Below are 27027 nucleotides of genomic sequence, written 5' to 3'. Positions count from 1 at the left end.
CCATTACAGGAACTCAAACATTGAAACTTACTGTCATCATCATCATCATGAAATAGATAGGGGCAATTTTGTGTTCGCTTTGTACCCTCCAGTGGCTAAGACAGTACTAAGCATAAAGAGAGATTCCAATAAACACATCCTTATAGACAAGTCGATATCTTTGCCTTAATATAGAATTTAAACATGAATTAGTCAGAATTTTTCTCTGTTTTCTATTCTTAGGAGATAGAGACAAATCTATAAAATGAAAAGAGTGTTGAACTGGAGCTCAAGGACCAAGGTTCCAGTTCTGATGATGCTCTTCAGATGCTGAGTGCTCTCAGGAAGCCCCTTCGCCTCTCTGGGCCTTGGTTTCTCCATTTGTCTGATTAGGCTGTTGGGCTGGATGATCTTAGTCCCTTGTAAGCTCTAACCCTGAGATTCAGAGAAAAACATATCGGGGAATTCTTTCAACGCCTATGATTTCTTGGGGTTAAAAAAAATTTAATCTCATACCCCTTTTGCATCCCTCCCATAGCCTCCCATAATGACACATGGTCAGGGGCATTCGGGGTACTTGCTGATGACCATTTGCAACACTCTGTATTCGCACAGGAAGATGCAAGGAAGTTCAGTACTCTTCACTTGCTAATGTGGAAATGCTGCTGAATACATCGTGGAGTGACTTTTCAGCCACAAGGCCTAAAACATAATGTAAGATCCAGAAAAATCAATGGAAACAATACTTTATTTTTCAATCATCAAGCATTCATTTAGGCCTTCTAGGCACATACTGTGCCAAGTATCAGGGAAACAAAGTCTAAGACTCTGTTCCTGAAGTCAAGGAATCGTGCAAGGACTGTTCGCTGAATGTCTTGCTCATCAAGATTTCCCCGGAGCTTAGATGCAAATAGAGATTTTACTAACCTTACTGGCTGCCCGCTGAGAGCCAGGCACCAGGTAGACAAGTTTGTGTGCATTGTCTCGTCACTTGGTTATAACTTTCCCGTACTTGCACCTCCCAGAGACGCCGATCTGGCTGAGGCGCGGAGACATGAGCCATTGTAAACTGATTCTCCCTTCACAAACAGGCCCTGACACTCGCACCTCGTGCTCTCTCATCCGTGCTGTGGGATCACAAACTGAAGCTTCGCTCTGTGGTGGAGCCTGAAGCTCAGGCGTGCGCGGATATCTGAAGCCCCACCTTTGTGGAAGACTTGAGGCATCCATGTTTTTTTCTTTTGTTTTGTTTTGCTGGGAAAGATTCGCCCAGAGCTAACATCTGTTGCCCGTCTTCCTCTCTTTTTTTATTAATTTTTTCCTCCCCAAAGCCCCAGTACATAGTTGTATATTCTAGTCGTAGGTCCTTGTAGTTCTTCTGTGTGAGCCCCATGGCTACTGACAGACAAGTGGCGCCGCTCTGCATCTGGGAACTCAACTCGGGCTGCAGAACCAGAGCACACCCAACTTTAACCACTAGGCCATCAGGGTTAGCCCGAGGCGTCAATGTTTGCTCAAGTATCTGAGGGGAAATCACTTTTATATTAAAAATATTCATAGCTCATGGAGTACATTTTAAGATTTGAGCAAGTTTAAGATTTGTTCATTTGTTCCAACAAATATTTATTGAATGATTACTGTGTGCCAGGCATTGTCCTAGGCCCTGAGGATTGAGCACCAAATAATGCAGTAAAAAAAATCCCTGCCTTGAGGCCAGCCTGGTGGCGTAATGGTTAAGTTCACACACTCAGCTTCGGTGGCCTGGGGTTTGCAGGTTCGGATCCTGAGCAAAGACCTACACACCGCTCATCAAGCCATGCTGTGGTGGCATCCCATATACAAAATAGAAGAAGATAGGCACTGATGTTAGCTCAGGGCCAGTCTTCCTCACCAATAAACAAACAAACAAACACATAAATCCCTGCATTCATGGAGCTCACATTCTAGTGGAAGGAAGCAGAGCAAAAAACATAGTATTTCAGATGCTGACACACACTACAGAGAAAAATAGAGCAGGGAAGGAACTTAAAGAAATGTCCAGCTTACAGAGAATTGCTTCAGCCTTCACCATCTGATTCCTTGGGTCTCCCTCTCCTTGCCTTTGCCACATGGGTTGCCTGGGTAGGGGATGGGGGTTGGGAGTTGGGGCTGACGGGAGGTGACCAGGAGATGAACTGGCCTAAGTGATGCATCTTGAGCATATTGACCCAAAGAGAGTTGATGCTGAGGGAAGGGAGGAGGTAAGCTTGCCTACCCAGTGGTGCCTCATGGCCCAGAACCCACATCCTATGGGGCCCCAGTCAGGGTTTGAGCCCTCTTCAGCAGGCTTCTGTCTCTATATTTCTACTTCCTCACTCAACACAATCGCTGCTTGAGTTTCTCAGATGCCCAGATGGCTGCCCTGGGGAGCTTCCTCCAGCTGATCATCACTTTCTCTCGCCAGTTTCATCACCAGTTCCCCAGGCTCCATCCCAAGCCCTTTGCCCTTCTGGCCAAAGGCAGCCCCGCTGTCTGTCGCCATCCTACTTCCTATGGCTACAGAACTTTACAGTGTGCCAGACACTCCCCTCACCACACTTGGTAGTGTTTACTCATGCCTCACTCTTGAAGGGCAGAGGAGGAGAAGGCAAATCAGAGAAGGGAGCCTGATGAGCAGTGGGATGGGGGATGGTCCTGACACAGAGGAAAGAGACCGCAAGCCAGTGGTTCTCAAACTCCAGCATGCATCAGGGTCACCTGCAGGCTTGTGAGAACAGAGATCTCTGGGCCCCACCCCCAGAGTTTCTGATTCAGTAGGTCTGGGGTGGGCCCCGAGAATCTGCGTGTCTAGCATGATCCAGGTGACACTGGTGCTGCTCATGTTGGCCCCACACTGAGATCCACTGCTCTAGTCCAGCTGGTGAGCAGGCTGAGTCTGCCTTCTGGGCCCCAGCCTTCTCTTGGGCCCTTCCCTGCCCTCTAATTCGTGGATCCATCTCTTCCTCCACTTTCGTCCCTTTCTTGGACATCTGGGTTTTTTTCTCGCTCTAAAAAAAATGCTTTTGGAGTGTGATCTGAAAAAAATTATACTAAGTTACAAATGGCTGGTCATAGCTATTATCCCTTTCAGGAGTATTTGAATTTTAACTGTCCAATAAACGCCAAAGCTAAAGAAATAAAACAGATGGTAGATTTGAGGGATCAGCTAGTGAGTGGTGGCTGTGTCTGGGGGCTCAGAGTCTCTGAAACCGTGTATATGGCCACTTATCTTACCTCCTGCTACGTGCCCGTGGGGGAATGTCTCCCAGCCAGCTTGGACAGGAATTGGAATTCTACACCCCTCTTCTCCAGAGGCAGTGAGGCGAAGATGCCACTACTGAAGAGGAAAGCAACTAATGGCGATAATTAAACCCCCAAGGAGACAGGATTCTTAGCGTCTTTTGTGTTCCAGGAGTGTCTCTTGCTTTGGTGGAAAAAAAGAAAATCTGTTGTGACAGGCTCGTTTCAGCTGAGGGAGGTCCCACTGTGATTGCATCAGGGACTGGATTTTTTTTTTTCTGAAAAATAAACTGATCAGAATTTAAAAAATTAAGGCCATGGCCCTCCGCCCCAGGTTCAAAAAGAAAGAATGGGCAGGCTTAGAAGGGTTGGGAAGGGATGTGAAAGGAAGAGGCCAGAAAAGAAGGTGAGTGGAAGGAGGTCAGCCATGGCCAAACTGCTCCTCTGCCCAGAATTTCACCCCTGAGCAGTGGCCCTGTAATCCCCAGGGGCCTCCCTTGGCCTCCCTGCCTCTTGCCCCTCTGAGAAGCAGTTGCCTCCCGGAAAGAATGAAAATGCTAGTGGGAGAAGGAGCAGGGAGGAAGGAGCAGGGTCTGCTGGGTGGGCCAGAGGGAGTTGTCCCTCCAAGCTGACTTAAGGAGGACAACAATGTGGCACAGGTAGGTGAGAGAGGCCTGGGAGCCAGGGGCCTAGGTTCTTGACCTTGTGTGACCTTATGCAGGTCACTGTCCTCTCCACCACCCACTGAGGAGTTGGCTGAGTTGACCTCTAAATATCCCTTCAGATCCTGGAATTCTACCACCACTCCTACCATTGCCATCTGCCATGAGAGGTGTGTCAGGTGAGAGTCAGTGCATTAGAGCTGCTCACATGACCTTCATTTCTTTTCGTCTCTTCTCTTGGCCTCAGATGGAACTGCACACAGGGACATGTCTGCTGCAAAGCATTTCTCCAATCTGTCTTCTATGGCTATTTCCGAAGCCACATTACACACTGGGAAACTCTCCCCATTTTCCCCCTTCTGCCCCTTTCCCGTCTCCCCCTTGTCATTCTTGTTGGTTTTACACAAGGAACTCTGTGACCATCCCAACTGCCCTTGTCTGCCCCTGAGAAACACCTCTTCACAGTGCCTCCAGAGCCCAGACAGATGAAGCTCCCAGAGTATGAATTTATTTCATGACATGTAACTTGGGTAACGGGCCTGTGTAAGTGTGTGCATGTGTGCATGTACGTGGCACAAAGACTGCTGGGAGCATTATAGCATGGTGGTTAAGAGCTCAGGTTTTGGAGTCGCACACACATAGATTCAAATCCTGCCTCTGCCACTTATTAGTTGTGCGACCTTGAGCAAGCTGCCTACCCTTTCTAAGCCTCATTTTACTTATCTACAAATTGGTAATAATATGCACCCCCCGAGTTTGCTGGGGTCCACTTCCTCCCTTCTCAGGATAGAAAATGTTTCAGAGATAATCAGAAGCTTCCATCAGTGTCTTGGGCATGCATCCTCTCTTGTGGATCGTAGGACTTCTTTCTAGTGCTGCTATCTCATTGTGGGCCGTCCTCCTGTGCCCTCAAAGACACCTGGAATTCTGAGCCAAAGTCCCCCAGATAGGCCAGGGCATCCTAGAGGCCACTGAGTGGAAGAGGCCCCTTTTCTCCTGACTCACTGGCCCTTCAGCTGCCATAAGATCACACACCAGACTCATGCGGATTTCTCTTCTGACAGATTAGGGTGACTTCAGAGAGTAGGACCAGAACCTAGAGCACAAGTTTATTTAGACTTTGTCTTGACTCTCACAAGAAAACACTTAGTCTTCCTGAGGAAGGCCCACTTGGATGCCACCCTCGTTCTTATGTTTTTGGACCCTAAGTGCAGAAGCACACTCTCCTCTTTGGGCTGTGCAAGGCTCTGCTGTTGTGTTAGTTATGCATTCCCTTTATCTTCCATGCACCCCTCCCATTCTCCTTCCCCTATAGGCAATCATGGACTTAATGTGTATCTTTTTGCATATTTCATGTGGTGTGTTTTTATTTTACATAAATTGTGTTGTGTCCTATAGCACATTCTGTTTCTCTTTTTCCCCCCATTGCTGTGGCTTTAAGATCCATCCGTGCATGCGCTTCCAGTCTGCCATCCCCTCCATCTCCCTCCAATGAACCCGGGTGACCTTCAACTTCCCTGCCACAGGTAGCAATGCTGCAATGACTTTCCTCTGACAGCACTTCCTCCCTCTCCTAACCTGACTCACCTGCCCTCAGATTGGTCAGCATAATCTCCGAGTTCAAACACTCATAAAGAGCTCTTCTTCCTGGGTCCTTCCTGAGTCGTGAAGACTCCAGTAACACCCAGGCTGCAGAAAAACGAGCGTTGATGTTTGTGCCACCCTGTCTCATGGCCCCTGGGACATGGGCTCTAGATCTGTGGTCCTAGACAAGAGGAGTCTCTTATGTGAGTTTTCACATCAGGCCTAGTGCTTTCTTCCTTCGGTTGACTGGTTAAAGAAAGCACATCTCCCAAAAGCGGACAATTTTTTACCCCTCAGAAAGTGTAGTCTAAACCCACAGTGAATATATCCTTCATTAGCGGCACATTTACCCTGCCCTTGGGGTCACGTTGAGGAGACGTTGGTTTCTTTTTGGGGAGAGCAGGGGTCTGGGGAGGCGCAGGGAGTCTTGCTGGCATCTCAGAAGGCTGCACTTGCTTCTCACGGCTGCTCTGGGCTCTTATGGAGAAGGGCATTGGCCTCAATTAAATTCTTTCATCAGTAATTCCCTTCTAGTCTGGAAGGACTCAGTGGTTTGCCATTTCCTCCCAAAGCTTTAACAGATTAAATACTGTTCACTGAATGGTATCTATTATTGTTGGGCAAAGTTTCATGAATTTCATGACTTTTTTTTCCATCCTTCTTCTTTACTCTGGCTACTTCCTCAGTCAAACTGTTTCTTCTTGGGGGTCCAGAGGTGCTGCACAGGACTCAAGAAGCCAAGCATAGGGAGCCAGTGGCCTCGACCCCAGCCCTGCCTCCATATCCCTGGGCTATTGGCTTGTCACTCTGATCTCCTGGCTTGACTTCTCAAGGCCTCAGTTTTTTGTTAAAAAAAGTGGAATGTTGGAGAGTTACAGCCTTCTGGCTCTTGATGTCTATGATTTTACAAATGTTCAGTATTCCTTTGTAGCACCCTCTGCCTTCTCCCTCCCCATGTCAGCTCTGACGCCCAATGCTCAAACACCTATGACCACAGCCCTGTGGTCCCAACTCTCCATCGTTCCCTCCTGCCTCTGTAGTCCCTGGCCCTTTCTGAGGACCCTCTTCATTTCTCACCTCTTTCCTCCTGCTCATTCTGATACCTTTCCATAAGGAATTTCCATCTACCTCTAGTCTCCATCATTGAAATGACTGTTCTAGGTGTGTGGGGTCTTGTCCTCTTTTCCCAACCCTCCTCAGTCTCACAATCCTCTCAGGGGTTCTTGTCAGGTAAGTGGAAGTCGAGTGGGCTTTGAAGGCACTTACTTTGCTCTAGAATTGCCCCAGATTCTTGAGGTTCCTCTTGATCAGGAGTAATCTGGGCTGCCCTGAAGCTCTCACTGTTGTGTCAGGATCTCAGGCTACCCCAGACTCCTCTTTGGCTGCCCCAGACTTGTTTCTTAGGCAGAGAAGACAGGGACCAACAAATCTCCTCTATGACAGACTGATAATGCTTCTTGACCTTTCCCCGGTCAAATCAAGCCCACAGGGATTTACTGTCTTCTAAGAGCTTTGGGCTACCACTCTGCCTCAGCCTCATTCTTGCATTCTTTCATGCATCAGTCATTCCTCAAACATAGGGAAAATAGCTCAAGGATGCCCAGATGGATACACTGCAGAGACCTGGCCTTCCAGAGCTCACAGCGGGACACACAGATAGTAATGGATGGAGCCCTGCAGGCAGGTCCCATCCCTTCCACCACAGACAGTGCTTTTTCCTGAAGACTGAGAACCAGGGGACAGGTTGGGATTTGGGGAGGGTTTGAGTGAGCCCCTCACCTAAGCTATCATCGCTCAGTTGCAAGGTTGCTCACAAGCACACTCATTCCCCTAGAGAGCAGCACACACAGCAGAGCACGAAAATCGATAGGATGAAAATGGCGGAGCATTGTGCAGTGATAAATAGGCACGTTTATCAACTTGCCGTTCTGTCGGAGCTTTCTCCCTTTCCACGTCACCTTGCTTTCCTTTTTTCTCAAGAATCCATCTCGCTGTAATTCACAGGGGTGGTTAGGAGCCAGAAGACAGTTCTGAGAGGATTTATTTTAGTACACAAGGGGACCCTACTGTGGCTGTGTGCAAGCCAAGTGGGGAGACGTCCAGTGTTCTTAATATAATGATACAGACGGAAGTGCTCTCTCAAACTTGGTGTTATCTTGGAATCACATCCGCTTGCTGGATGTCAATTCTTAAAAGAGTCCTAAAGACACTGGAATTTTTTTGTTCACTGGTAGTCCATATGGACTACCATAAAAATGGAGCTACATGGACTACATAAAGATATGGTAGTAGCCATATTTTTAATGAAGCTTTAGATAAACAGAGATCAAATAATTGGTAAGTAAGTGTAATACAGTTGCAAATCTAAACACAACTACTCAGAGGTGAGGGGAAAATGTGGGGGTTTTTCTATGACTGATCTCTCATTAGATTACTCATTAGATTTCGCATGAGTCCTGTCCCTGTTGTGTAATGGGAGTAAAGATGGTGGTAACTTGCCAATCAACAGTAGCTCTGTCTATTCTGGTTTTTAGAGGCACCTTGGGGTAAATGCTTAGACATTCTGACTTATTTCCCCTCCCCTTGCCCAATCCCAAGATGGTGGCAGAGTATAGGGGAGTGGCCCTGGAGCTCTTGCTTGTCATGTTCTGGCCTCTGAGCCCTTGTGGGCTCCTAGTGCAGGCCGGGTGTCTGACCGGTTTCTGGTTTCCACAAGGACCTTGTGACTCAGTCAGCGCCTGGGGTACCGCCTTGCTGGCTCATACTTCTGAGTCTCAGCCACTTCCCCGCTCCATCCTACAGCCTCTAATGCCAGCTCACTCTGCTCCTCACCACAGAGCCCCCTGTCATGCCCACCAGCTTGGACCTCAGCTACCATCTCCATTTCCCAAGGGGCATATGGAAACTTATGGGCCCTTCCACAGAATGGGAGCCTTGAGGGAGGCCTGGGAGCACCGAAGCAGGCCTCTGCTACCTCACCACCTCATATGGCCATTTTCAGCTTTTGGTGTAGCCACTTCCTGTTAGTAATGGGGTGCTGCTTGCTAGCTGATTTCCTCACAGAGTGCCGCCATGGAACAGAAGGCTTATAAGAAACCCTTGCTTTTGGCTTTCCCTGAAAGACATCTCACATCCCCACACTCCTGGATTTCAAACTTGGGGAGTGGGGTAAACTATAAACTTCTGACCTGATTATTTCCTTCCCCTATTTTTATCTCTCTTCCTGCACCCAATGGAGCAGGAGAGGCAGGCTCCCCACCTCTTCAGCTTGTTCTTCTCCTCCATCTTCCGTAAGACAGCGGCCCTCAGAGCCTGGCCATCAGGGAGAACATAGGGTTCTTCTCTACACTCTGGAAGGAATTATGAGTTGAGGCCACCAGGCTTGGCCTTCTATATGGGAGCTGCCAGACAACCAGGAATTAAGGACAAAAACACACTGCTTTACTATGGCCCACATATCTCCGTTAGATTTTTTTTTGTTGTTGTTCTGCATTTTTTTCTGTTAGTATATTTTATTTTATTTTATTTTTTTATTGAGTTAATGATAGGTTACAATCTTGTGAAATTTCAGTTGTACATTAATGATTGTCATTCGTGTTGTAGGTGCACCACTTCACCCTTTGTGCCCACCCCCAACCCCACCTTTCCCTGGTATCCACTAAACTGTTCTTAGTCCATAATTTTAAATTCCTCATATGAGTGGAGTCATACACAGATTATCCTTCTCTCGCTGGCTTATTTCACTTAACATAATTCCCTCAAGGTCCATCCATGTTATTGCAAATGGAATGATTTTGTTCTGTTTTGCAGCTGAGTAGTATTCCATTGTATATATGTACCACATCCTCTTTATCCATTCGTCTGTTGATGGGCACTTAGGTTGCTTCCATGTCTTGGCTATTGTAAATAATGCTGCAAGGAACATTGGGGTGCATAGGACTTTTGGGATTGCTGACTTCAAGCTCTTTGGATAAATACCCAGTAGTGGGATGGCTGGATCGTATGGTAGTTCTATTTTTAATTTTTTGAGGAATCTCCATACTGTTTTCCATAGTGGCTGCACCAGTTTGCATTCCCACCAGCAGTGTATGAGGGTTCCTTTTTCTCCACAACCTCTCCAACATTTGTTACTATTAGTTTTAGATATTTTTGTCATTCTAATGGGTGTAAGGTGGTATCTTAGTGTAGTTTTGATTTGCATTTCCCTGATGATCAGCGATGATGAGCATCTTTTCATGTGCCTATTGGCCATCCATATATCTTCTTTGGAGAAATGTCTGTTCATGTCTCCAGCCCATTTTTTGATTGGCTTGTTTGATTTTTTGTTGTTGAGTTGTGAGAGTTCTTTATATATTATGGATATTAAGCCTTTGTCAGATATATGACTTGCAAATATTTTTTCCCAGTTAGTGGGTTGTTTTTTTGTTTCAATCCTGTTTTCATTTGCCTTGAAGAAGCTCTTTAGTCTGATGAAGTCCCATTTGTTTATTCTTTCTATTGTTTCCCTTCTCCTAGAAGGCATGGTGTCCGAAAAGATCCTTTTAATACTGATGTCAAAGAGTGTACTGCCTACGTTTTCTTCCAGAAGCCTTATGGTTTCAGGTCTCACCTTTAGGTCTTTGATCCATTTTGAGTTTATTTTGGTGAATGGTGAAAAAGAATGGTCAATTTTCATTCTTTTACATGTGGCTGTCCAGTTTTCCCAGCACCATTTGTTGAAAAGACTTTCTTTTCTCTATTGTATGCCCTCAGCTCCTTTGTCAAAGATAAGCTGTCCATAGATGTGTGGTTTTATTTCTGGGCTTTCAATTCTGTTCCATTGATCTGTGCACCTGTTTTTGTACCAGTACCATGCTGTTTTGATTACTGTAGCTTTGTAGTGTGTTTTGAAGTCAGGGATTGTGATGCCTCGTGTTTTGTTCTTTTTTCTAAGGATTGCTTTAGAAATCGGGGTCTTTTGTTGCCCCATATGAATTTTAGGATTCTTTGTTCTAATTCTGTAAAGAATGTCATTGGGATTCTGATTGGGATGGCGTTGAATCTGTAGATTGCTTTAGGTAGAACGGACATTTTAACTATGTTTATTCTTCCAATCCATGTACATGGAATGTCTTTCCATCTCCTTATGTCGTCATCCAATTCTCTCAGAAAGGCCTTGTAATTTTCATTATATAGGTCCTTCACTTCCTTAGTTAAATTTACCCCAAGGTATTTTATTCTTTTTGTTGCCATTGTGAATGGTATTGTGTTCTTGAGTTCTTTTTCTGTTAGTTCGTTATTGGAGTATAGAAATGCTACTGATTTATGCAAATTGATTTTGTACCCTGCAACTTTGCTGTAGTTGTTGATTACTTCTAACAGTTTTCCAATGGATTCTTTGGGGGTTTCTATATATAAGATCATGTCGTCTGTAAACAGCGAGAGTTTCACTTCTTCCCTCCCTATTTGGATTCCTTTTATTCCTTTTTCTTGCCTGATTGCTCTGGCCAGGACCTCCAGTACTATGTTAAATAAGAGTGGTGATAGAGGGCATCCTTGTCTCGTTCCTGTTTTCAGGGGGATGGCGTTCAGTTTTTGCCCATTGAGTATGATGTTGGCTGTGGGCTTGTCATATATGACCTTTATTATGTTGAGGTAGTTTCCTTCTATGCCCATTTTGTTCAGAGTTTTTATCATAAATTCTCCATTAGATTTTATATTTATGTATGATCCCCGGGCTTTCTCTAGATGAGCATTGTTGCTCAGGAAGACATTAACGGTTAGGCAGATAATTCCTACGGCTTGAAAGTCACCATGCTGGGGGAGGGGGAGACAAATGACCAGACGTGGTCTCCGACCCCAAGGAATGGTGATAAATGTCAATAGGTAACCAATCTGCAACAGAAAGTTGAAGTACTTAAGAGATGTGGTGCAATGGCTAAAGCAAGAGGGTTTGCGGAGAACTTGGGGTGCTTTGGACACAATGCAAGCAGAGAGGGAGTTGAAGTCGCAGAGGAATAAGATTTCAAGACTGGATTCAGAAATATGAGGTTTTTGAGGAGGATCTGGTTCTACTTTGCCCTGTATGCCCCTAGAATTGCACTTCTAATTGCTCACCACACGCTGGCCCTGGCTTCTGGGTGCTGCCTGGAATTCACTGTGCCCTCTGGGCTGCTGCATGGATTTGCACTCTATATGCCTGACTGGTTTCTAATGAGAAACTAAGTCTATAGCAAAACTTGACTCTTTCAGGGTTTGCCCAAAGGGAAAAAATGGCTTTCGAAAAAGGAGGGAGTCTATGGAACATCTCCAGATGTCACCTCCCCTTCTCCCTAGCAAACTGATCACTAGCCACCTTCATCATTGCCAACAGCAGGACCAGCTACAGCTACAGCTATAGCTATAGCAGCTGAGATGTGGATTTCAGAGAGCCAACAGGGTTCCAGGCCAAGGAAGATCCAGGAAGGTAAGTGATACACACTTAAGGAGCTGATGGTGAGGGTGGGAGGCCCAGGCACTGGGCGGTGCATTAATGCAACAAATATTTATTGAGTGCCTACTGTATACTAGGTTTTGTTCTAGGCAGTGAGAATACAGTGGTGAGAGACAGAAAAGGGCTCCACTCTCCCTACATTCTAGTAGAGAATGTGAACAATAAATAAGTAAAAAAACAAACTATAAACAAGAACTATAAAAATAGCAGAGGGGTAAGTGCTATGCAAAAAATTAAAATAGAGTGATGGGCTAAAAGGAAGGATGGCGCAGCTTCTTTGGAGGAGCTGATCAGGGAAGATCAGCAAAAATTATAGTCCTTCTTGTGGGCTTCTGAATGGAGCAGTGCCCTCTAATTATTATTGGAGTAAATTGTGTTGATGGTCTCCACATGCTCTGGAGCATTTATATGTATTATTTCTGACAACTACAGTTTATTAAGTATTTAGCAATAATTTAATAACAGGCCACGCTTACCTTGTTTTTTCTCTAAGCTTCCTTTAGATTGGATTAAGATAGTCCCATGTACTTCTAGTTGAAGTGGATGGAGTGAAAGAGGTTGCTTCTTTGGCTCAGACTGCAAAGAAGGCTGATAACCTTGCATTGAGAGCAATTTCTATGAAGAAAAAAATAGGGGAAGCAATCAATTCATTAAAGGATGAATCAGAGAAGAGGAAATGGGGTCATTGGATATGGGACTATGAACCATAAGTTGTGAGCAATCTTCCCATTTATAGTTGATGGGAACATTAACTCCTTTCAAGTCGGTCACTTAAGAGAGCTAATACTCAGCCACGGGTCATTTCCACCTAAAATAACCTCTTGTTTTCTCTGAAAGGATCCTCTTAAGAATGCACAATGCTCAGACACTAAGAAAGAAAGTCTATGGTAACACCCTAAAACAGTAAGAATATCAGTCACTGCAACCTAAGGTTTCTGGGACTTTACAGAAAGAATCACCCAGAGAAGAACACGTGAGCCCCGGAAAAGGTCAGCTCTTGCCAGTCTAGAGGCTGGTCTGGCACTGAGCGGGCAGACGCAGCCGTCTCCTCCCCTAGGGAGGACCGCTAATGAGCTCTGCTCCATGATTTAAAACGCCATTGATTTGTCTGTGACATTCAAGTATTTCTGAAGATCAGGGTTTGAAATATGCAGTTTCAGAGCATTTTACCCCAAATGACCAAATCTAAGGGAGATCAAAATGATATATAGAAATGAAAGGAGATTTGAGCAGTATTTCCTTAAACCTCATCATCCTTTAGATAAACCAATTAGTTTTATGTTCAACATTCTGTTTAGTTTTCTTTTTCTCTGTGGTGAGCTCAATGATTTAATTTTTTTACATTTATTTCACTTATTTATTTTTTTGGTGTGGAAGATTGGCCCTGAGCTAACATCTGTGCCAATCTTCCTCTATTTTGTATGTGGGACACTACAAACAGCATGGCTTGATGAGCAGTGCATAGGTCCATGCCTGGGATCCAAACCTGCAAACCCCGGGCCACCAAAGGGGAGCATGTGAACTTAACCACTACACCATCGCACCAGCCCAACTCAATGATTTTAAGTATTGTTTCTCAAAGTTTCCATTACCAGTGAGAACCTCAACAAGCAAATAGCCACCGTGTGCTTAATAGCTTAAACAATACTAAATGGGAGGGATCTAAAGTGATTCTTCCATTTTGTCCTTTGTGGGGGGAAAATTCACTATGATTTTGGAGGGGGACATCTAGGTGAGGTGAAGATTTGTAAAAGCCATCTTCTAATATGAAGAGATAGTTGTATTTCGGCAACTCAGAAGACTAGAGCCCTCAGTGCCAAGCAGAAGGAGGAGACCTAGTCATGTGGGCAAGAGGTGAGTGCCTCTTGGCTGAAGGAAGCCCTCTTCTTCATGCCATTTGGGTCAGTCAAATATGAACACCCCTGCTGAGCAGGGAGCAAGAACGGAGGTGCAAAGTGCCAGAGCTGCCATATTGGAAATGTAGGTGGTTACATATATGGGAGTACTGGAATGCAAGCCCTCTTCTGAGAACCAACTTACATCCTTGTCCAGAGAATCGACTTCCCCTGTCCCTGCTAAGACCTCTCATAATCCCTCCCTTACCTTCTGCCACAGCTGATTTGACCATGAGTTGACATGTGACCCCAAATGGACCAATCAGATGTGTTCTCCTGGGAAGGTGGAATTAGGTCTCAGAAACTTAGGTTTCTGCTAGGCACTTGCACTATGAGTTGGATATGAAGCTAGGATTGGGGCACCCATGTTTGGACATGGTTAGGTGAGCAGAGAAAGATAATAATGAAAGCAAACACTTGCAAAGTGCCAGGCATTGTTCAAAGAACTTTATATCTATTGATTCACTTACTCCTACAGAAATCCTATAGGTAGATACCATTATTGCCTTCATCCCCACTTTCTAAATGAGGAGACTGAAGAACAGAAGCTCAAGGAACTTGCTCAAGCTCGTGAGTAAGTGGTGGAGCTAGCTTTGAATCTAGCCGTTTTGACTCCAGAGACGGCCTTTAACCATATGTTAAACCGCTCTCTGGAGGGAGGGAGGGAGAAAGAGAGAGAAGAAAGAGAGAGAGAGAGAGAAATGAGGCATGTGCCCTAAAGAGTCAGAAATAAGAGACAATATAGCTCTAGAGAGAAAGAGATTTGGAGAGAGAAGCCAGCCAGGCTCTCGTCAGTTCTGCAGTTTCTGGCATCAGTTGCTGTGAAGCCTGGCCTCACTTCCTGCCTTTGGGGTCTACCAGATCCCTCTATTTCGAGCCAATTTTCTTTTTTGCTTAAGCTAGCTTGAATGGGTTCTGTTCAATGCAACCAAATGATCTCTGACTCAATAAATTGGAATAGGAGGGAACGTTTTCCAGCAGGGGTTCTGAAATTAGCTAGAACTGTGTTATGTTAAGCAGCTAGAGAAGTATGTGAGAGATGTTTTAATTTTGCTTTTTCTTAAATTCACACAGTATACTAAGGAGGGATGATCTAATTGCTTTAATAACCAAGATTAAATGTCATACAAAAGTGTGGTTTAGAAAAAGGAGTGAGGTCTCTGCCTGATGACTGGGGCCTATGCAATCATGGCTTCACTTGCACCTGGGCAAGTGGACCTAAATTACAGGGATAGCTTTTTAGAATGGCAGCAAACCAAGGACTGATCAGTCAGAAGAAGGGTATAGATGATACATTCTTAATTACTCTTGCTTTTTGTTTCTTTGTTAAGGTGTTTTTAGTTATTGCATGAGTTCTCCATTTTTACATTACAAACCATCCCCCAAAACTCAGTGGCCTAAAAACCATCATTGTATTCTCTCATGGTTTCTGTGTGTAAGGAATTCAGACAGGACAAAGCAGACATGGCTTATCTTTGCTCCATAATGTCTGAGACCTCAGTTGGGACCATGAAGTCTGGGTGTGACTTGGGAATCTAATCATCTGATTTGGGAAGTATCTTCATTCATATGTCTGGCTATTGTTGCTGGTTATTAGCTAGGACTTTGCCAAGGCTGTCATTCAGAACTCCAGCATGTGACTTCTCCATGTGGTTTCTCCAAATGACCTGGTTTGGTCTTCCTCACGGCATGGCTGCTGGGTCCCAAGAATAAGCATCCCCAGAGAGAACCAGCTAGAAGCTGTATCACATTTTATGATCTAGCCTCCAAAGTTGCATAGCATCCCTTCTGCCACCATCACAAGCCTACTCAGAGCACACCTATTGAGGGGAAAAATGTTAAAGTCACATAGTAAGAAGATTAAATTTGATGGGGGATATTGAAGACAGTTTTGGAAAACTAGCACAGAGACAATGACAAATAGACGTTTTGTGGAAGTCTGTAAGTCTCCACTTTTTCAAAAAGCAGAACATTTAGTAAATTCTTAAGTGGCCTGATTGAAAATTTCATTACTTGAAAGAAACAAGTTACAGCAAGGGGAATTGATGATACTCCAGACTTGATTCTCTCAGCAAAGAACGGTTAGTGATGTGAAAGTCACGAGAGCTCGGGAGAAAGTGTCCATCCCATTGAAGCAGGATAAGTCAGATGTGTATCTTCAGACTCATAGACTTGAGGAAAGCAGACTTTAACAAGTTCAAGATAGATGATCTCATGGTGAGAACGTCTGAAAGGGAGTATGGCTAAAAAAAGAATGGCTCTAAAAATAAAACTCAGAACCTAAGATTGTGAATGATCCTGATGAGGAAGGAAAAGAGGAGATCTCTAAGGAAAACAGCATTTCTGCTAAGGAACTCTGCTTTCAAGAGGACACACACAAAGATGGAAGGAGGAACACAAAATCAAGGATGTATACAGAAGAATGTCACAGCTTTTAAGAATGTCAGAGGAAAACAAAATTTCATACAAAGTTGAGGTTTCAAGGGTTGGGGGATGCTATAGATAAATAATCGAGAAGATCCTTCTGACTCTGTGCAGAAGAACAGGGAAAAAACAGGTACCTTCTATTTCCAAGACCATCTTACAGTCTGTTAAAACATCTAGAGTTAGCCTACGAGTTAACACAACGCACACTTTAAAAAAGAAAACCTTGGTAGCAAATACAACTTGGTAAGATTTCCTACAATTGACAGAAAGAAAGCAGAATGTCTTTACTCCTATTTTGCTTTCTTCTTCACCATATGGACTTTCAAATTTAGGAGGACCACGTGTCCTAGGTTGCTCAGGATAGGGTTTATACCTACGGCCCGAGTGTAATTATTAATAGTGCTCCATGTCGTTCTCAGAAGTGTCCCAGTTTGAATGCTGTATGAGATAGGACAGAGACGGCTGCAGAATTTACTGGACCCAGTGCAAAATTAAAATGCAGGCCCTGGGTCAAAAAGCAGGAAAAAAGTGCTGTTAAAAGCACTAAAATATAAAACTTTTCCTTTCTTCTGCAGTTTCTCCTGACTTGTCATGGTGGTTTTTATTTGCTATTCTATGACGTTTTAGGTAAAGAAAAAAATTTAATTATTAACACCAATTTTACCTTTCATATTTATATTGTGTAACGCCAGTTTTAAATGCAACATAAGAGCATTTAACTTGTATGTGGAATCACCAAAATTACACAATTCGTATTTTGTAGTTCATACATGTACATGTATTTTATTCTTATCAGAACAATGGAAATGATGCACGAAATTGACTTGAATGTTTTTATTTAACCTTTTCACACATGCACATTCTCCCAACACTTTTTACCTTTGGCTTATTGAAAAAAGACCGACAGCAAAAGGGAACTGGGTTATCCTATCTTTCCCTTTCCTTCTGTGTCATAATAGTCAGCATAAGTGATTAGCTAACACAGGGAGGTAACATGAGCAACAAAGGATGTGATAGAGTGCCTTGGTCATTCGTGTTTCTTAAAGTACTATTGCCGCCTTCTGTGTACAAACCAAGTTCTGGTTCTAAGGCAGAATGTGGTTTCTTAGATCTCTCATCACCCTACTCACTCAGTCGTAGACGTAACACACCTACCTTGTACTCACTTTGAGTCTGGCTGAACTCGGTGCATTATGGGCCCACTGGAATTCGTGAATGCTGTATGCAAATAGACGGGCAAGGCACGGCAGTGAACACACATGTTGTGTATATCTCCTCTGTTCATGCGCTTGCTCCAATGTCTCACCAGTTCACTTGCAAAACACAAGTTCAAAGATAAAATCAAGAATTTTGAGACAATGATAAGGAGCATTAAACCGTGGGCATGCGCCCAGGAAGCCCCTGGGTAAGATAAGGATTATGTATGGTTTCTTGAACTTGAGCATGATCAGGATCATGTGGAGGGCTTGTGAAAGCACAGATTGTTGGGTATCAGAAACTCTCAGAGTTTCTGATTGAGTAGGCCCGGGGTGGAGCTCGAGAATTTGTGTTTCCAGGCTGGCCCGGTGTCGCAGCGGTTAAGTTCGCACGTTCCGCTTCTCGGTGGCCCGGGGTTAGCCGGTTTGGATCCTGGGGGCGGACATGGCACCACATGGCACGCCATGCTGTGGGAGGCGTCCCACATATGAATTAGTGGAAGATGGGCATGGACGTTAGCTCAGGGCCAGCCTTCCTCAGAAAAAAGAGGAGGATTGGCAGTAGTTAGCTCAGAGCTAATCTTCCTCAAAAAAAAAAAAAAAGAATTTGTATTTACAACAAATTCCCAGGTGATGCTGATGCTTCTGGTCCTAGGACCACACTTTGGGCACCACTAGTTAAGAGCAGTGCGTCTCACTTGATCGTCCATACAAATCACCAGGGTGTCTTGCTAAAATGCAGAATCTGATTAAGTAGTTCTAGAGTGGGGGCTGATACAGCTGGTCTGTGGCCACACTTTGAGTAGCAAGGGTCTGGAGGAGATAATGAGTAATATGGGAGGGAGTGGGGGTAGGACTTGAAATGGGCTTTAAAGCGTGGTAGGAATTGCTTAAGTGCAGGTGTGGGCAGAGTGCATTCCAGGCAGGGCAAAGGGGAATGCGCAGAGAGGAAGCAGCGGGAACAGTGAGTAGATGGATCTGGCTGGGGCACAGGCTCTTATTAGGGAATAGAGAGTTGAGGGTGGAGACGCTGGTGGGGCCAGAATGCAGAGGGCCCTCAGGCGGGTTGAATGTCTCCCTTGAAGTGTCAGTTTGGGAGAGTATGCTTGGGTTGCAGATCCCCCAAAGCAATTCTCCATACCCATTGTCATTAAACCCTGATCATCAGTCAAACTAGCAGTCCCCGAGGGACCAAATACTCCAGGAGCTTGGTTTCCTTGGGGGGCATCCTATGTCGAGTTCTAGGGCAGCAGAGTGGGGCAGCAAAGGCCTGCTGAGTCAGGAGATCTGGCTTCAGGATCTGGCTTGGGTGAGTGACTCTGGGTGAACCAGGCTTGTCATACCTCTCTGTAGGATTCCTCTATACCACAGGGGGTCTTAGATCATCTCTCGAGTCCCTTCAAACCAAAAGAATTCACAGTTTTGGGAAAAACGTGTGTTCCATCCCTGTCAACACCCCTGCCATGAGGGTCTGCACTAACCAAACCCAGGTGTGTTGGGTCAGGGCTGAATGTGGGCAAGGAAAGTGGGCCCAGTGGTTCCCAGAGAAAGAGGAGCTTCATGGCGCTCCTGTCGCTACCCTTGGTGTCTGTTTACAGGATTAGGTGCTGAATGCCCACGGACTGAGGCAGTTCTAACCCTCAAAGAAGCATTCCAGGGAAATTAACCTTGACTGCTGAGGTCTAAAGCAGATCCAGGTATGCCCAGGGAAGGGTGGAGGGTGGTCTTGAAGATAAATTACCAAATGGATGAGGCTGTGGCCTGAATTGATGCAATGCACGCTGCAGCTTCTTCTCACTTCTCTCTCTGCTCACTGATGCCCCAGACTCAGGGTTTAGGGGGAGCTTCCAGAACCCTGGTGGGGACTGTTGCTTAGCTTTCTCACGGGCGGGAGGGAAAGGATGGTCATTGACCAATAAATAAACATGATTCTAGCAACTTGTATGTATTACCTAAAACGGTGCACAAAAGATCAGAGAGTTTCTTTTAAGGCTGGAAGACAGAGAAAGTTTATCCTCTACTGTCAGAACTGAGAGAGGGCACCCTGAGTTTATCCTGCCTTTGTATGGCTCTGCTCCTATCTTGGTCAAGAAAAGGCTCCAGGCCCTCGCTCTCACCCCCAGGGAGGCGGGTGAGCCCACTTCACTGAGGTTTTTAATTCCTGGGGTAATCCCTTCCTTCCGTGCCCGGTGGGGGCTGGGGAGACCCCTTGCCTCCAGATCTTTGATCTGGGTTGAAGCAAATGAGAAAGGCTTCTATAAACCTGTCAGGGAGATGGGAAGGGGCCTTGAAAAAGGGCTTGTAAACAGGCAGTTCACTTTGATCAGTCGCCCTAGATCCTTTTTATAGCCTAGGATTATGGGTTTAGAAGTGCCCTTCGTGTGTCCCCACAGGAACCATGTGACTTAGGAACAATTAGATTGTTCTCAAAGTTTAGAGACTGTGCACAAAGGACTTTCATTTTCGTTAAAGGAGAAAGAAGAAAAAAAAAGAGAGAAAAAGGAATAGAAAACATCAGCCCAAACCATGAAGCTGATCTCTGAGTTAGTAATAAACTGGAAACCAGTCTGTTTCTTTCCATGTAACAGGATGCTCTCTGATGTGGCAATTCCACTAAAATCTGTTAACTGACAAGGGCAGGAGACGTATTTTTATTCGCCAGTCCCCCACCCCTCAGACAAAAGAAACAAAGCATTTGCTGCCTCTTGTTGTTGGATTTTTATTTCATGCTATTAAAATGTCAGAAAAACAGAAACTTAACAGTCTGCCTTTTTTCGCTTGGGTATAAACAGATATTAGGGCTGACCGCTGAGTCCCCGTTAATTTAATGTATGTAGTCAAATACTTCCTAGAAAGAGTGATTCAGCATGGCGGTGTGTGTTTGTGCATGTTTCTATGAGTGTCTCTATCCCCTCCCACTCCAACACCACTTGAAGAGAAAGAAAGTTTACAATCTGTTTGTCTTCAAATCTGGTCAGCTAAAGATTTCATCTTTTGCTAGGAAATATAAACAGCTTCATGTCAGTGTTTAGGGAAAGTTTGCGATTTGGGGGAAGGAAGAAACTTTTCAAATGCGGCCAGTTCTAAGCCCATTAGCCATGGCCCTCCTCTTGCTCACTGAGCCCTCCTCTCCCAGGAAGCATGACTGTGAGCCCCCATGACCACACGGGCAGCCGCACCCCAGGAACGTCCCATTTCCTGTGGCAGCCCTGGCTTCCCCTGCCTGTGCATCAGCGGGGAGGCAAAAGTCCTGCCTGTGAAGTTTGCATCCCTGTGAAGCTTGCATCCCTCTGAAGCTTGCATCCCTCTGAAGCTTGCAGGTTTGCTTGGAATTCACCACACCTAGCTGCTACCCAGACCCCTTCTGAACCCACTGGAACAATCTCTTCCCCCTCTAAATAAGCATACTTGTTATACGGTTCTAGGTACCTACCTCCTCCTCCAGCACCTTTGGTCCCCCACTAAGATGGAAGTGGAGTCGACTCCTCCATTGGCCAATACTGAGCCGTGGGGCCCAGACAGGGCTCTCACCTTTTCTGTAGTGGGCCTAGCCATAATTATAGAATCACCCAAAGCATCATCATCCCTGAGAGGGGACAGCAAGCATCTGGTGGACAGTTAGGACTTTCTTCCTTGCAGTGAGGGAGGCATGGAATTCAATGCTGTCGCCATTCCTGCACAGGGCCCTGATGTCTACATGGGAGGGCACCGGAGCTGGGAAGGTGGATACCAACCTCTTGTAGTTGGACACCAACTACAACTCAGAGCAGACTCCTAAAGACTGATGGGAAATGTGAACAGCAGGGGATGGGGCCCTCTTCAAGGGAGCTGACCAGGGGAGTCTTCACAAAGAAAAGTATTTAAAATTTGAGACTTTCCATTTTTGAATAATTTTCTCTTCTTCCCTGTCCTCAGATAGACACACACACACACACAATTTCTTCTTTCCTTTGTGATTACCAACAAGCACCAGAGATTGTTTCTCTGCCTCTGCCCAGCAGTGCGTAGTTTCCTGGGATGCAAATAATAAGGAAATTTCTGAACTCCAGATGCTTACATATATATATTTAAATATTCAATGCCTGCGTCTTTATGACCCCAAAATATCTAGTCAGAGTAGTTAAAACCTCAGGCAGTTTGAGACAAATCAATCTAAGTAATCATGTATTCATTTGTTCATCCGACAGATACATACTGGGTGTCTTGCCTGTGCCAGGAACTATCCAGGAAAACAGAGGAGCCCAGGCAGAGATAATTGCTTGGTGATACGTAGCTAAGCCTTTGGTGGGTCAATTAGCCTTCTCACATTCTTGCTGTTGCTTTGGTTCTTTAAAGAGCCTCCTTTGGTGTCCTCAGTTCTGTGGGTTCTGTCGTCCTGCCGTCAGCTCACGTCTGGTATGCATGCACTTTGGGCTGCCTGGGAATGGGGCATCATTTCCGCTCCCTCTCACCGTGACAGGATCTATGTGCACATTGTAATTTTACATTCTTTCTGCTGGAGATTACTGATTGTCTTAAGCCTGTGGTTGGGAGAGCAGGTTCCAGAATGGCAAGCTCTCAAAGTGCTGGTAGTGATTGACGGTGGGAAGGCCAGAGAGTCCAGTCTGTGGGGAAGGGAACAATGCAGTAATCTAGGAAAAGTGAGGGGTTTTTTGATGAGGAAGATTGGCCCTGAGCTAACATCTGTGCCAATCTTCATCTATTTTGTATGTGGGACACCACCACAGCATGGCTTGATGGGTGGTGTGTAGGTCCACACCTGGGATGCAAATCTGCTAACCTCAGGCTGCCTAAGCAGAGTGTGCGAACCTAACCACTATGCCACTGGGCCAGCCCCAGTGAGTTCTTTTTAGAGACTATTATTTCTATTGTGTCCAGACTCCCCTGGGCTTAACAGAAGTGGAACCCAGAGCCTTGCTAGGTTTGCTATAGGAAAAGGTATTTTGCCAAAAGTCTGGGAAGTGGATCATGACAGGTTGGGGTTGGGAATGGCAGATACACTGAACCCCATTCCAGGGGGAAGAGACTTCCAAGTGCAGGAGGCTAAGCTGAGTGTAAACCAGAGGGAGACAGAAGCAAAGGCCTCCCACCCAAGAGGTCCCTCAAGCCCGGTGGCTCAATGGGATCAGCTTCTCAGGTTCTCCCCCAGGAAGAGTTAAAGGCCCTGAGATGCTGTTGGCAGTTGCTTAGTTACCCTGGCCTGGGAACTTGGAATCCTCATGCAAGGATCTTCTCAGCCTCCCACTGTTAGTGATTCCTCAGCAGGTGGACACCTCTTCAGCGGGTGTCTAAGGACCAGCCCCTGGAGGAGCTGGGAAGACAAAGGGATCCTGGGGTCGCCATCCTCATCCATGGAAAACCTAGTGTGTGAATTCCACCTTACTGGGTAAATCCACAGAAAAACTCTGCGACAGCATTCACAAGACAGATTAGTAAAACCCTGGAATGTATGCATTCCCTTTTTATCGAGAAGGGGTCAAGAAATACTTGCTGAGCACCTGCCTAATAAATTCTCTCTCATTCTCCTCCTCCATCTTTCAGTCCCTGCCCCTTTTCCTCGCCCTCCACTTCTAAGTGAGATCTTCCCTGACTCCTCTCTAATCCTTACGCCGTCAAACTTATCTCTTCGCAGTCGCCCCCTTGTTGCATTGGAAACCTGGAAATGTGTTCATTGCTTTGCTCCTCCACTACAGTATTAGCACTGTGGTGGTGAAAACCCTGACTTGTTTTTCTTTCATCTCTCTCGGTGCCTAGCTCTATACTCAGCACAGAGCAAGGGGCTCTGTTAAACGTTTGTTGGACAAGCAGAGGAATGAGGAGATGGATGAAGGAGTATAAAGATGCATTTGCTATGGACGTCAGGTGACCAGGCAGACGCTGGGCAGACAACCAGTTTGGCTTACATGTGCCAGACGCCCACTTTGCTGGAAGGCCATCACTGCTGCTTGCTCACCTTCCTCCCAGCCAGAAAGGCCTTTTTGCCCTTGTGCTTGCCTCTGGTAGGGCATGGGTCCTCCTGCATTTTCAGGGCCTTGACAAGCACAGAATGAATGCCCCTTAAGATGGCATCCTCATTCATTTACATTCAGATTGCCTTTTCTCCCAAAAATTAAATTCTTTTCTTCCTCTGGAGGTATAATAATCCCTGCGACAGATTGTTTCCTGTTCTATAAAACGACTCCTTTCTGCTTGCCGCATCCCCACCATGGCGTTACCTTCTCTCAATGTTTTCTACAGTCCTCTCTTGGGCTCCTTCTTCCTTTCTTTTTTTAAAATTTATTTATTTATTTATTTTATCTTTTTTTAAAGAAGATTAGCCCTGAGCTAACATCTGCTGCCAATCCTCCTCTTTTTGCTGAGGAAGACTGGCCCTGAGCTAACATCCATGCCCATCTTCCTCTACTTTATATGTGGGACGCCTGCCACAGCATGGCTTCCCAAGCTGTGCCATGTCCGCACCAGTGAACCCCGGGCCGAGGAAATGGAACATGTGAACTTAACCGCTGCACCACTGGGCTGGCCTCTCCTTCTTCCTTTTCAAATAAGCTTCCTTGTGCTTGAGCCTGAGCACGGCTCCCCCAGCTGACCGTGGAACCCATTGCTGGCAACTGATAGGTCTCAGCCTCAACTTAGCATCCCTGGGCTTTGCAGACAGAAGATAACAGAGTAAGGTCAAGCCTGTCTTCTCATGGGCAATCCTCTCCCTGCCACCTTCCCAGGCCTTGAGCTCTGGGATCGTTTAGCCTGGATAGGTTCTTCATCTAATTTCCCAGCAAACTTGGACTAGACAATTGAAGATTCAATTAGAGAGTGGGGAGTTCTGCATGCTGTCCCGGGGGATTCACTCAGTTCTGTACATCTTAGCCTAGGAAGACCGCCCCCTACCACCTTCCCAGAACCCCTCTTAGGGGACCACTCGTATCTAGAAGGGCACCTGTCACTTGTGGTTGGCCAGCAAGGAGAAACAGTCCTAGAGTGGGGTGAGGTGGGTGGGAACCAGGGCAGGATTCAAAGGACCCAGGCCACCAGCCATACTGTGGGTCACCTCTGCAAGACCAGAGGCAAGAGGCACTGGGGGGGTGGTCCTTCCCAGGGCTAATATTGAAGGAAGCGTGTTCTGGGAGGGACTGAGATTATAACACATGCACGTTTGTGCACAAACGTGTGCACGCACACAGACAAACAGCATCAAACAATACCCTCTGAATCTACTCCAGGCTGGAAACCCAGACGGGATTGAGGTAATGGGACTGGGTGTTCTGTAAACTGTGCCCACTCAGTCACTGTAGAGGCTTGGACTAAACACTGGTTACGTTAGGAAGGAAATCGGGTTATGAGGCTACGACTTAGAGCGACATTACATGAGAAAGTGCCAGAGAGCTCTTTGACTCTCTAGATGCACTCTCCGCCTTCTCCGCTCTGCTTGCTAGAGAGGGAGGTTGATGGCCTCAGGGGCTCCCCGTCCTCTGGCCTCTGATTGGTTTCAGCCAATGAAGAGCCTCAGCATTAGAGGGAAGGGGAGAGGGATGTCAGGTTTTATTCCCCTGGCTCCATCCTCGTGACATGGCCTGGGTCCGACTCTTTCCTTCCTTATGGTGCATCCCAGCTCTGCACAGCTCTGTCTTTGTGGTTCTGGGAACCTGTTCCTCCCCTGGTTCCGTCAGACTGGGGGATAGCGACAGCTCTGCTGCCACTAGCCCCGGGTTTCTGAACTATCCTTTGTGGTTCTCCCACACTCCAACCTTAGCTTTGTTGTTAGTTAACGTCTTTATAAACAAAACCCCCTTGAATTATCCTAATTTGACAGTGCTGTTTGTCTTCTACTGGGACCCTGACTGATACAGATAGAAAAATGTATTTCATTAGGATTCCCATGTTGTTTTAAAGAACATGGTCAGGAGCTCAGCTGAGCTGGCAGAGAGCGCTGAGCTGTCAGGCGTTGGAATAGCTGATTAAAGCAACAATGAGCCAAAATGAAGATAATGGTGAAGCCTTTCATCTTGCTGCGGTGGGTGTAAGCAAGAGGCTAAACCTGGAGGAGACGTGGGGTCCCCGTTTCATTTTCCCTGTGAAACGGCACACGGGTGGAGGGTCAGGTGGATCAGGGCTAATGAGGGGTTTTCTCACTGTTGAGGGAGCCCTGAACAAGAGGCTCCAGCTGCTTTATGGGCCCTGGAGTCGGGGGAAGCAGAAGGGAGAGCTGGGTGTGGAAAAGTGCCAGCTACAGAGTCACAGTGAGGAGAAGTGTCTTTGAGGTTCTCCCTCCTGCCTCCATGAGGAGGTCTCAGTAGAGCTGCCTGGAGGAGAGCTCTGCCCAAGGCCTCAGGTAAAGAGACTGGGAGTATAAACGTGGCAAAAAGCACGACCAGCCAAGGGGCCAGAGACCCAGACTGCCACTCCCTCCAGAGACTGCGATGCGCGGGCTGGGTGCTGAGTCTGACATGGAGAGGGCAGCTTTCCGGGGGAGGCCTGCCAGGTAAAGCCTTTCTCATTGCCTAGGGTCAGGCCTGAAAAATCACACATAGGTTCTTAACCGGGAGCTGGGCTCCTCAAATACAAACACACAGAAAACAGGGAAGTACACCAAAATGTTTACAGTGCTTTCTCTAGATCAGGGCTGTCCAAGAGAAATGGAATGTGAGTCATATACGTAAGTTTAAGGTTTTTAGTAGCTACATTAATAAAGAAACAGGTGAAATTCATTTTTTTTTTAAAGATTGGCACCTGGGCTAACAACTGTTGCCAATCTTCTTTTTTTTTTTTTCTGCTTTATCTCCCCAAACCCCCCCGTACACAGTTGTATATCTTAGTTGCATGTCCTTCTAGTTATGGGATGTGGGACGCCGCCTCAACGAGGCCTGATGAGCGGCGCCATGTCTGCGCCCAGGATCCGAACCCTGGGCCGCCGCAGCGGAGTGCGTGAACTTAACCACTTGGCCACAGAGCCGGCCCCTGAAATTCGTTTTAATAATAAATTTTAGTTAATCTAATATATCCAAAATATAATTTTAAGCATATAAGTATTTTTTAAGTTATTAATGCTATATTTTAGACACCTTTTTTTTGCACAAAATCTTCAAAATCCAGTGTGTGTTTTACACCTACCGCACATCTCAATTCAGATTTTTGCATTTCAAGTGCTCAATAGAAACCTGTGGTAGGTGCTTCCCTATCAGCCCGCACAGCGCTGGGCAATGGGACCGTGGATTTCTAAGAAGCATTTTTCAAGTTTTCTGCCACAAGCGTGGGTTTTAAATTTTATTTTATGTCTATGGTCTATAAACATGATTGTATCTAGGTTTTGTTTATTTTCTATTTTATTTTAATAAAGCATACCTCTTTTAAAAATTCTAGGCTTGTCTGTGGTGGCCTAAGAAGGAAAGGGGCTACATCTATCTTGAGTCGACCGGCCAGGGGCTGTGCGTGGTCCAGGCTTGAACCTCAGGAAGAGGAGGCGCAGCTGTGGTAGATGAACAGGGCGGCCCCGGGTGGGCCCTGAGCTGGCTGAGAGCCTGCTGCTCTCTTCCCTCTGCCTGTTCTGAGCATCACGCTGC

This window comes from Equus asinus, chromosome 5 (assembly GCF_041296235.1).
Source record: "Equus asinus isolate D_3611 breed Donkey chromosome 5, EquAss-T2T_v2, whole genome shotgun sequence".
NCBI classification, from domain to species: Eukaryota; Metazoa; Chordata; class Mammalia; order Perissodactyla; family Equidae; genus Equus; species Equus asinus.
The sequence above is the reverse complement of the archived record's forward strand: the minus strand, read 5'-3'. Positions refer to the sequence as shown.